The sequence below is a fragment of the Rhipicephalus microplus genome, chromosome 8 (genome assembly GCF_043290135.1).
Source record: "Rhipicephalus microplus isolate Deutch F79 chromosome 8, USDA_Rmic, whole genome shotgun sequence".
Taxonomy (NCBI): domain Eukaryota; kingdom Metazoa; phylum Arthropoda; class Arachnida; order Ixodida; family Ixodidae; genus Rhipicephalus; species Rhipicephalus microplus.
Genome location: NC_134707.1, coordinates 106,822,690 through 106,835,054, shown reverse-complemented (window position 1 = coordinate 106,835,054; position 12,365 = coordinate 106,822,690). Strand labels below are relative to the sequence as shown.

The following is a 12,365-nucleotide window of genomic DNA, read 5'->3' as shown; positions in this document are numbered from 1 at the left end:
TAGCCATTTGAATGCAGTGTGTGCTTGATGAAGTGGTGGGCTCTGCATTGTGGTCTTGCATTCGTGTCTTACACAAGCTGTGCATACCCATGAGAGAAAACATGTCATATGGTACATCATCAAGCGCTGCTACTAGAAGATAACGTATCGTGTGAGAATAATGACGAAACGTTTTTTTTAGTGCTCGCTGAAGTACATCCCAAAACAGTATGGCATCTTTGCAGCTAACAAAGCAATCGCTCTCTGCAGCACTCGTCGGCCTGCAGAGATCTGCAGTCTGCTGATGATACATTGCCGATACCAGACAGCCTGGCTGTAAAAGTGGAAAGGATGTGAAAGTGGGCCAGGAAGCTCTGTTCATTCGTTCATACATTCATTACTTGAAGCACCAATGCGACCTCTAGGTCTTACTGATGTTGACATTTCGAAATACGTAAATTATAGCGCCTCAATGTAAAACAAAAACAAAAACCTGTAGATAAATTGCGGGGAGCACTCAATTAAAAAACACGTGCGTCGGCCGGGAATCGAACCCGGGTCAACTGCTTGGAAGGCAGCTATGCTAACCACTATACCACCGACGCCACACGCTCCCCACAGCACTCCTCGCTATTATTGTCCACGTCCACGCCGAGGAAATAAGCAGCCCAGTCCGCAGCGAGCGAGCCGGTGACCAAGCGGAAACTGGCTGGGCTAACACATACATTCGTACGGCGGGCTTTTTAAAAGCGCCTTTCTCCTTGCATCATTGCGGTTGATGATTGATATGTGGGGTTTAACGTCCCAAAACCACCATATGATTATGAGAGACGCCGTAGTGGAGGGCTCCGGAAATTTCGACCACCTGGGGTTTTTTAACGTGCACCCAAATCTGAGCAAACGGGCCTACAACATTTCCGCCTCCATCGGAAATGCAGCCGCCGCAGCCGGGATTCGAACCCGCGACCTGCGGGTCAGCAGCCGAGTACCTTAGCCACTTGACCGCCGCGGCGGGGCGATTGCGGTTGTTCAGAACTTTTTATATAGCATTACAAGAAGCGCGCGTGGCAGTATTTAGATTGCTGGAGAGTTAAAACGTAAATGGTCGTATAATTTGCGCCTAAAGCGTGCCTTTTTAATTGTTAACATTGTGGCCTCTGATGACGCCCGGCCCCTGATGAGATTCAAACTGGCAAATTGACGCCGGATACCCGTGACCGCCTCCTTCTTTGCGTTCAAAAACCGGTAAACCAGCCTATACCTCACAGTGAGTTTTGCGCCTAAAAAAGTGCGAAGAAGGTGACAATAGGCCCGGAATTTTCATTCATTCATACTTTCATTTAGAATGTACGAAAGAATCTCTAGGTATTAGTGATGTTGTAATGTCAAAATACACTAAAGCGTTGTGAAATAAAACCTAAATAAAGCCTATTGTCAACTAATGGGCAGCATTTGATTGAAAAAATATGTGCGTCGGCCGGCAATCAAACCGGTAGAACTGCTTGGTGAACTGCTATGCTAACCACTATACCATCAACGCTTTTTTTTCTTCTTTATTGCCTGTGTTCAGCAGCACACAGTAACAAGAACATAAACGACATATGTACACGTACAGATAGGGTGTTGATTCATTATAAATAATTTATAATGAAATGCCGCCTGTCATACCCTCACAGGCGTTGTTTAAAATTATTTAGGATTTGCCAAAGGCTCTATTCTGGCCAGCCATGGTGGCGGACACTCTGTGCAGTGACAACATCAATAAAACGAGTTACTTGCTCTCGAAAATACATTCGGGCTCGTCTTCTATCAGGATCACAATAGAAGCCAGCCATGAGTGAGCGCCATATGCAGTAGATACCAGTTACCATTATCTGATCAAGAGGTGTTCCGTTGTCGTCATCTATCGCCAAACATCTGATGCCCTGCGGGTCATGTGGAAACTCGTTCTTAATCGTTCGCTGTAGAAAATCCCGGAAATACACTCCCTCCCAACAGTGTAAAAATATATGGTTTATTGTGTCAGGTTGTTTGCATGGATACATTGGGATCCCCATGTCGTGTAAAAGCCACTTTTTTTCTAAAAATGTTGCGACTTGTAGGGTACTTGTGTGCAGTTTAAAAAAGAAAGTTTTGATACCTGATGACATCTTCATTCTTTTAACCCGTTTGAGGATATGCTGGCCTGGGCCTCGACTGTATATTGCCCTGTACATAGGCGGTGGGAAAAGGCTTTCTAATAGGTGTTTGTGCAGACTTTTTTCTTGTAACATTTGACAAGCATTCTTTCGAAAACCGAACAGCAAGGAAACGAACAGTAAACACAACTTATCTGCAAAAACCAAACACTCTTCCCGCCATCCTTGTGAGCATACATTGAAGTCTGGCAACAAATGCGCGAGCCTAACTTTACGCACTGTTTGCGAAAACTTGTTCTCGTTGTCACGAAAAAAAAAATGAAGCGCCCAACTAGTGGCCTCACAAACAAGTGGGCTAGCCCCATTCCGCCATCTTTTGCATCTTAAATTCTTGTATACTTTCGTTCTCCATTATTGCTAAACACAGGCTATCTAGATAAATGCAAAACAATGGCGGGCTCACGGGGCAGCCTTGCCGTATGAAATGTTGAATGCTGATGGGGGCCCCCAGTGTCTTGGTAATTTTCAACTTCGTAGTGCTGTTCCGCACACCATGGCAATCCCGTTTAGTGATCATCAACCCTATGCTTACATGCTCTGGAATGATGCTTAAAATAACATGAGAGACACAATCAAAAGCCTTCTCTAAATCTAGGTGCACAATTGCAACTCGCTCCTTCAACGCGTCACAGCATTCCAGAATCGATCTCATGCTACGTATGTTAGTGTTGATGGTACGTCCTTTACTCCCGTATGTTTGATGCCTGCCTAAAATACTTTTAATTACTGATTGTAACCTATTCGCGGTTATATTCACTAATTTTTTGTGGGGATGATATGTGGGGTTTAACATCCCAAACCACCATATGATTATGAGAGACGCCTTAGTGGAGGGCTCCGGGAATTTCGACCACTTCGTGTTCTTTAACGAGCACCCAAATCTGAGTACACTGGTCTACAACATTTCCGCCTCCATCGGAAATGCAGCCGCCACAGCCGGTATTCGATCCCGCGACCTGCAGGTCAGCAGCCGAGTACCTTAGCCACTAGACCACCGCGGTGGGGCGTGAATATTTTGTAATCACTGTTCGTAAGGAATATTCGTCTTTACGACGTAGCATGTTTCAGTTTCTCTGGCTGCTCGGTCTTGGGGATGAGCACGGTGTGTTCTTCCCCAAACGAGTAAGGCAGTGAATTTACTTTGTACGCTCTGTTAAACACCTCAGCGATCAGTGGTGACAAGTCTAATTCAATCTGTTCATAAAAGCAGCACTTAGGCCGTCTGAACCAGGGGATTGCCCTGTTTTTAAACGATTAACTTTCTAACGTCTTGAGTTGACATCGATGTCTCTAGTACTTTCTTCGTAGCGTCGCTGAGGTGTGGCATACGCCCCAAAAAGGCCTCTTTAAAATTTATCTACATCCACATTTCTCAATGCATAAAGTTATCGGAAGGGCCCGAAGAACGCTTGTGCTATGCTTTCACCGTCAGTTACTTTATGATAGTCTACTTCTACTGAATCATTGTGGTTGCACCGCGCACGTGTCTTTTCCAGACCGAGCGAGCGTTTAGCTGGCGCTTCATCTGCTGTCAGTGCCTCGGCCCTTGCACTTATGATCACTCCCTGATTTTGTTACCCATAGCAGAGCTCCAATTTCGCTTTAATACTGCGCAAGGCATCTTTGTAAGCGCCTGGTTTGCTCCACTATATTCTAACACCGCCGTTAGGTCTTTCTCTTTAGCTTTTAATTGGTGTTTTATTTTACGTGAGCGGTCTATTGCAGTTAATTTAATTCGTTGTTTGAAAGTTCAGTGACTTGAACTTTGCCTTTCAGTGACTTAAACATTTTTGCTAGTTTCTGTTTCCCTCAAATGTTCCTGCACATTATTTAAAAAAAAGCTCGTCTTTGAACAATTCGGAAGTCATTTTTCACAACTCCCACGTGAATGTGTTGCATTTTCTTTTATGTCCTATATACGCCTTTACCGACCTGTGATCTGTAGATTACAGTGGCATAACCCCGTAGCTGCTGCACTGGCGTATTAAGTAAAATTACACGTACATTCTCTCCAGACGGGTGTGACTGTTGCCCTGGAAATGTGTATATTGAACTTCGTGAGTTCTGACTAGGCAATCAGCCACGTATTCTAATTCCCGCTTCACCAATAATTCATTCAGTACAGTCCAGCTTTTGCCTTTAGTTCTCCTGTCTCTAATATCTCAATCACTGAGTACACAAATAAAATCTCTAAAGACAACCACTTTTTATGTCTGCCAATGTGTGTCTTAAGAGACGAAAAGAACTGCTTGCGTTTTTCGCAGTTGTTCGGCACGTGTACACAAAATATCCGCCACATAATATCAAATACAGTGAAATCAATATACTCTAGTCTACCCGAAGGGCAGGAAAAATATTCAATATTAGTTAGCCCGGGCATTTTCTTGAAAAATAAAATAACGCCTGCTGACGTTCCTTTGCATGGCTTACTACCACGTAATACATGGTCGTAAACCTTCGCAGCATGCCTCGGGTCTCCTCCTCCCTCAGTTGACTTTTGTCTCTTGCTTAGCTAAAACATCGAGGTCTTGGTCTACCATCAACCTGTACACTTGACTTTGTTTACACTTGGCTGCCAGACATCTCATTTAGCGCGCCTAAGAAAAAAGTTAGGTTGGTTGCCATTGCGAAGTCGAGAAAGAGAGAAAGGCCGGGAGCTCGGTGCACACCATCACATCTAGTCTGTGGCTAGACGTCTCCAGGACCACCCGCTGGTCTGGCATGGTCCGCAGTCTGTGATGACTTGTTGCCACCCTTCCTGCATGGTGGGATGTTTGGGCGTGGCTTGAGGCTGTCCCTTCTCGTCACAGTTGTCATTGCAGGCGGCCCGTCGGCGTGACGCTCAGTAGTTTTGTCGTCAGTAGTGTGCAGCGGTCTTTTGGATGAAGCGAAGCCGCTTGTGTCCATATCTTCGTGGCTTTCAGGCGGATTCACGTCTTCTGTGTCATCCACGGCATCGTTGACTTTGGCGCGGTTCTGGCAATCTTTCTCCTGTTCTTCGGCATGACTATCTTTGGCCTGATTTTTCTTTTCGAGGATTACACGTTCACATTCGATTCCTACCTCGTTACTCAATGCCTGTGCTGCGATGATGGTGGTCTCCTGGTCTCCAGCTTCCTTGGTGGCGTCTTTGGCTTCAGCAGCGTCTATCCTCATCTCTGTGTGTATTTCGTTTGCCCGCGGCCCCATGGCAGCCGCGTACGTGCGTACACATTGGTCTTGCGAGTTTCAAAAAACTCGGCATCGCGAACACCGCAGCAACTTGCACTTACGCTGGACGTGGCCGACTCCCTTGCACCATAGGCGCTGCATAGGTCGTCCAAGGGCCATCAAAACGGCCAGTTTCCCGGCAACTCCAATTTTATAGAGGAGGTCGTCGATTTTCATGCCAGTCTTCAGTTTCAGGAGTACAGGTTGAGACGTTGTCCTTCTCGTGGACACCTCTGACGCGCCAACGTTCTGGCGTCACTACAATAACTTTACCGAAGGCTGCCAACACTGTTTTTAAATCTTCATTGGTCACCCAGTATAGGAGCCAATGAGGGCGGAGAGGTACCTAGCTGTTGCTCTTGGGGGTCGACCTCGACGCGGCGACGCCCCTTCACGTTAAGCACCTTGAGTGCCAGCAATTTCTTGGTCGCTTTGTCATTCCAGGAGGTGACAACCAACACGTGATTTATCTTATATACCCCAAAGGCCAGGATCTCCGGCAGCAAATCAGTCGAGTCGAGTGCGTCGCGAAAATCTTCGACCCGGTACGGCCTTCCTTGCACGTCACCATGCAAAAACACGGTAATTTTTATCATATTGTAGCAGAATTGGGTCTAGTTGCGGCTATCTCTATGCAGGGTGGTACGATGAAGAGAACAACGACGTGTTTGGCGTTCAAAATATACCAAACGGCTGCCATCTTGACTGCCGGTCTGTTTTCTGCTCCAAAGTAGTAAATACATTCGCAACATTTTCGTTGAGGTGCTGGGTACAATGGTGTCGACAGCAATATCGGGTCTCTTCGATACAAACGATAAAAGGGAGAATATCCAGCAGTTTCATGGCGTGAGATATTGTAAGCGAAAGTGACAAAAGGTAGTGTAATGTCCCAGCCACGATGACCAGTCGACACGTACATGGCGAGCATGTCAGTGAGCGTACGATTCAAATGTTTTTTGAGGCCAATTGTTTGAGAATGATTCGCCGTCACTAACTTGTGCTTTGTTGCACAAGAATGAAGTAGGTCATCAATAACCTTTTGTAAAAAGTAGCAACCCGGTTGGTGACCAGGTGACGAGGAGCGCCGAGATGTAAGATGACGTCTTGGATCAAAAAGTAAGCGACGTTTGTAACGCAGCTGCTTGGAAGAGGTCTCGAAATGACAAAACCGGTGGAATAATCAATAGCGACGCTGACCTACCTGTTCCCGTTAATAGAAAAAGGGAAAGGGCCGAGCAGGTCGAGGCTGACACGATAGAAAAGCTCGGCAGGTGTGTCAATCGGTTGAAGGAGCCCGGCGAGTTGTACAGCTGGTCTCTTGCGGTGCTGGCACGATTCGCAAGAAGCAACATAGCGTTGTATGGAACGGTAGAGGCCGGGCCGGAAAAAGCAGCAGCGGACACGGTCGTACGTTCTAGCAACACCAAGGTGGCTAGCCGTTGTTACATCATGTAGTTGCTGAAGTACTGTCGAGCACAGATGAGTGGGCACTACGAGTAGTAGTTCCTGTCTCAAGGGGTGCATGTTGCGGCGGTATCGAATGCCGTCTATGACGATGAACATTCGAAGCAACCTGTCGGTAGAGCCAGTATTCAGACGGTCGATTAGATCTCGTATATATAGGGACACGTAACGCCGTTGCTGACATTGCATGTTGCCGAAAGCAGAGAGCGAGGAAATACAGATGGACGCGTCGTCCGTTACGAGATCCGGAGCGCCAATGGTGTACCGAGAGAGGCAGTCAGCGTCTTGGTGCAAACGGCCGGACTTCGTGTATGTGAACCATCTTGTATGTGAATTCCTGGAAGCGCAGAGCCAAACGAGCAAGGCGCGTTGTGGAATCATTGAGAGCTGATAGCCAGCATATAGCATGATAGTTCGTGGTAACAGTGAAAGGCCGGCCATATAAATAGGGGCGGAATTTACTAACTGCCCATACTTGCGCCAGGCACTCGGGCTCAGTACTAGTGTAATCGCGTTTAGCAGGAAAAAAGGAGCCGGCGGGCATACGCAAGAACTCTATCATGACTGAAGTGACGCTGGGCTAACACGGCGCCAATACCGTAGACACTAGTAGTAATACAGCATGCATCTAATCTGAGGTGCCTGCACTTGCAGGTGAGAATTACCTAAATAATATTGTACTGCGTAGCTGTCTTTTCCAAAACGCACTGCTGCCGAACAAAGTGTCCTTTTTTCTGTCTTGTTGTGCTGCCATTCTTGTTACTAGTCATGGCACCATGTGATATTAAGGACATAAAAGAAGTTGGGAAGCTCATTGAAAATCTGAAGCGTGACATGAGAACAGAAATGAGGGAATTGAAGGAAAGCATGAAGTGTTGCTCGGACACATGCGATGATGTGAAGGGCCTGAGCAAAGAGATTGCAGCACTCGGAGAGGAAGTGAGGGAAATCACAACCCTAAACAAAAAATTAAAAACGGAGAATGAAAGACTGTCACAACGAATTGACGAAATGGAACAGTATCAACGCATGAACAATCTGGAAATTAAGGGAATAACAGAACAGGCTGATCCCATACAAGTTGTGGAACGGATAGGGCAGTGCATTGGTGCCACGATTAGTCCGACTGATATTGACACCTGCCACTGGGTGCAGACTCCAAAGGCAGGAACTAAGAATATAATTGTTCCTTTTGTTCAAAGAAGTAAGCGAGATGAGGTTTTCAAACTGGCAAGGAAAAAGAGGTTAAATGCAGCAACACTAGGATATCAGAGTACAAATAATAAGTTCGTCAATGAGCACCTGACACAGGCAAACAAGAAGTTGCTTGCAGCCGTAAAATAAAGAGAGAAGTAACGTGGAAGTACGTTTGGACGTCATGAGGCAAAGTATGCGCAAGAAGGTACGACAACACTCCTGTTCTGCGCATAACTAGTATACACGATCTGTCCAAAATGGCTTCGTTAGAATAGACGGGCAGTGTCGGAGAGGCATTTCCAAATGGCAATCGAAAACAAAAAAATGGATACTACTCCTTGGGTAGACTTGCGAAAGAGTTTAATGAAGAGAATGCTTTGAGAGCCGTACATATTAATGCGAGAAGCATGAGAAATAAAGTAGAAGATGTAAGCATCTATTTCGAATCGACAGCAGTAAAATTCGATATCATTTGTATAACCGAGACCTGGATGACAGTACATGATCAAACTCCATTTTTCCTGGTTATCATTCTGAACACTTGGTGAGGAACAAAAAGAAAGGGGGCGGAGTGGCATTATATGTCAAAGACACCCTTTCTTACTCTGTGACTGAAGAACTCTAAAAAATTAGTGAGGATGTCGAGTGTTTCACGCTGCGAATAGGAAAGACAACAGTATCATTTCATTTCATTTCATTTTATTACCTTAAAAGCCCAACAGGGGCATTACATAAGGGGTGGGTTTACATATGTTCATTATACATTGTTAGAAATGACATTTGAATAAGCATTATTAAACATGACGTGGAAATATGGTTTACATGATTTTGTGGTATATACAATCAGTTGGAAAGATGAAAAATGACATCCAGTAATTGTTATTCTGAAAAATGATGAGATATCTCTTGCATGAATGCGGGTGCGCTGGTTAGGGCGGCAATTTGGTGAGGCAGGCTGTTCCAATCTATGGCTGTGCGAAGGAAAAAAGAACCTGAAAAGGTAGTAGTACGAGTGCGGGGGCGGCCCACATGGTTGATGTGCCCAGTTCGATGCGATGTTCTGCCAGGGGGAATAATGTACGGCGTTTGATTGAGCGAACAATGATAAAACTTATGAAAAAGAGATAGTGATAAAACACGGCGACGAGAGGCAAGGGTCGGCAGACCTAAGTCCTTTCGCAATAAAGACACGCTGACATGATATGAATATTGAGAGTGTATGAACCTTACAGCACGGTTTTGCACGGTTTCGAGAGCGTTGCTTAAATATGTTTGGTGGGGGCTCCATACTGCGCATGCGTATTCGAGTTTAGGGCGGATTATGGTTTGATAGGCTAGTAATCTAACATGCTTTGGGGCTTGTTTTAGGTGGCGTTTAAGGAAACCAAGTGATTTATTAGAAGATGAGATGACGTTAGTGATATGTGCGTTCCAAGATAAATCTTTAGTTAGGGTAACACCGAGGTATTTGTATGAGGGCGAAGCTTCTAATGATATGTTATTGATTGAATATGAATAGGACAGAGGGTTACGTCGACGGGAGAATGTCACAATTTTACACTTAGCGGGGTTTAGTGTCATTAGCCAACAGTCACACCATTGTTGCAGACGGTTAATATTTGCCTGAAGAGAAATTTGGTGAGATGTATTAGTAATGGTTTTGTAAATGACGCAATCATCCGCAAACATGCGAATATTACAGGTTACATGACCAGGTAGATCGTTAATATATATTAAAAAGAGGAGAGGCCCGAGAACAGATCCTTGAGGAACACCGGAAGTTACACGCAGGGAGTCAGAGGTGCTGTTGTTAATAAAGACAAACTGTGAGCGGTTATTAAGGAATGCTTCAATCCATCGTAAGACGTCGGGGTGTACATTTGCCAAAGATAGTTTTAGTAGCAATCGTTGATGTGGTACCTTATCGAACGCCTTCGCAAAGTCTAAAAATATCGCGTCTGTCTGTAGGTTAGTATCGAGATTTGTGTGAAGATCATGCAGAAACGCTGCCAATTGGGTTTCGCAAGAAAACCCTTTGCGAAATCCGTGCTGTGAAGGATGAAAGTATTTATTCGAGTCTAAAAATTTCATGATTTCTGTATAAATGACATGTTCCATGATTTTGCAAGGTACGCTTGTAAGTGAAATGGGGCGATAGTTAAGTGGGGAATTCTTGTCCCCTGATTTATAGATTGGAACAACCCTTCCCACCGTCCAGTCATGAGGTATGGTGCCTGTGGAAAGTGACTGAGAAAACAATAGACATAAATAAGCAGCACTGATATCTTTAGTATTTTTTAACACTTTTGAGTTTATGTTGTCTACTCCGGCTGAAGATGATAGTTTGAGATTGTCAATTAAAGAGGAAATACCATCAACATGGAAAGTTATAACTGGCATGGTATTAGGTGTGCTTGACGCTGTAGAAGGAAATGGTAAGCTAACTTCTTTGGTGAATACTGACGCGAAAGCTGCATTGAAAATGTTGGCGCACTCCACGTCGTCGACCGTTTCACCGTCTTCGTTAATTAGCGTGTTGCTGTTTATATCTCGAGGATTAATCACCTGCCAAAATTTCCTTGGATTGTTGACCAGCATCTTGGGCAGGTCTTCGTGAAAGTACGTTTTTTTTGCTTCCCGAACAGCTGACAAGTATGCGCGTTCCGCTGTGTAATATTTATCCCATGCGCATACATTTGTGGTACCTTTTGCTGCTCGGTATAAACGTTTCTTTTTGTTATCCAACCTTTTTAAAGAATTGCTGAACCATGGTTTTTCTGGTTGCGTTCCTATCGCTATCCTTGGGATGTATCTGTCTGCTAGGCTGTTAATTTTTTCTTTAAATATTTGCCAATTTGTATGGATAGTGCGTTTATTGAAAGACGTTTCAAATGAAGTTAAAAACTCACACAGGTTATCGTACATAGCTTTGTAGTTTGCTTTCTTGTAAAGATGTATAGTTTTTTGTACTTTCAAGCGCGGAACTGCCCCAAAGTTAAAGGACGCGTGAATGACCTTATGATCACTGATTTCTTTTAGGTAGGCGATCGATGATAATTTGTCTGGTTGGTTTGTTAGTATTAAATCTAATACGTTAGCTGTGTTTTCCGTGATACGCGTTGGTTGAGACACTAGTTGACTAAGATTAAAATCAAGACAAACGTCAAGAAAGTTTTTTACCTCCGTCTCGCTTACTAAGTGGGGAGATAAGTTGTGCCAATTAATGTCTGGAAAATTGAAGTCTCCGAAAAGGAGAAGGCTAGCCTTGGTATGCTTCGATGTTATTTCGAAGAGTGCATTGTTTAGCTCAATGGCAAAAGCTGGGCTACTGTGGGGGGGTCTATAGCAAACGCCCACAAGTACTGATTGTGGAGCGGCGTGACAATGAATGAAAAGTAGTTCTAAGTTCGACCTGATACTAAGAACAGAGCACGATAGTTCCTGGCTGGCAGCTATGAGGACACCTCCGCCTCGTGCATTCGGTCGGTCAGCACGAAACAGACTGAAATTAGGCAAATCTGTCAGTACTTCCGAATCTGAAATGTGGTCGCTAAGCCAAGTTTCGGTAAGAATTAACATGTTGCTTTTAGATGTCAGCACAAGGTTGGACACATGTTCACGTTTTGAAATGAAGCTGCGTATATTAGTGAAGATTACTGAGATGGGAAGACGTGACTTGCCTGTTGGTTTCGGACGACGGATTAATTTTGTCTCGATTTGTGGTTGCTATGCTTCTTTGACTGTTTGAGAAGCTTCATCGTATACGTACCGCTTTGGGCCCATGGACAGCGTTTTGAAACGCAAGGAATAGGGTGCAGATTTATCTTTAGCGAAGGCGACAAGGTGTTTACGGGCGTTCCTAACAGCTGGTGAAAAATCTTCTGCGACGCTAAAGTCAGTGCCTTTGAAGTTACGTCCTTTTGAAAGAACAGCTTCCTTCGTTTTATAAGACACAAATTTTACTATAATTGGGCGTTTGCGGTTACAGGAATGCCGACCAATTCGGTGTGCCCGCTCCATATCCTTGTGCTCAAGCTGTACCTTTAGGTAATCTGAGCAATGACGTAAAATAATTTTTTCAGAATCTGATGATGGCTCTGATGCAGACGGATCTGGAAGGCCGTAGAAAACCAAATTATTTCGCCTAGATCTGTTTTCAGCATCGTCTACACGCGCTTCCAGTTTATGGATCAGCTGCGCCGTACGTTCGCTGTCTGCCTGTATAGATTGCATGTCTCCTTGCAAGGCTATCACACTTTGGTAATTACCCTCGAGGTCCGTCAGCCTTTTACTTAGCGTGTCCAGTAACGCGGTCGT

At 44.8% G+C, this 12,365-nt stretch overlaps 1 non-coding gene across 1 annotated transcript; it reads right to left on the bottom strand.

Moving 5' to 3' along the window:
* Nucleotides 1-512: 512 nt before the first annotated feature.
* Nucleotides 513-584, bottom strand: TRNAG-UCC (transfer RNA glycine (anticodon UCC)). Its single transcript has one exon. It is a non-coding gene; the product is annotated as a tRNA-Gly (tRNA).
* Between the last annotated feature and the right edge of the window lie 11,781 nt (nucleotides 585-12,365).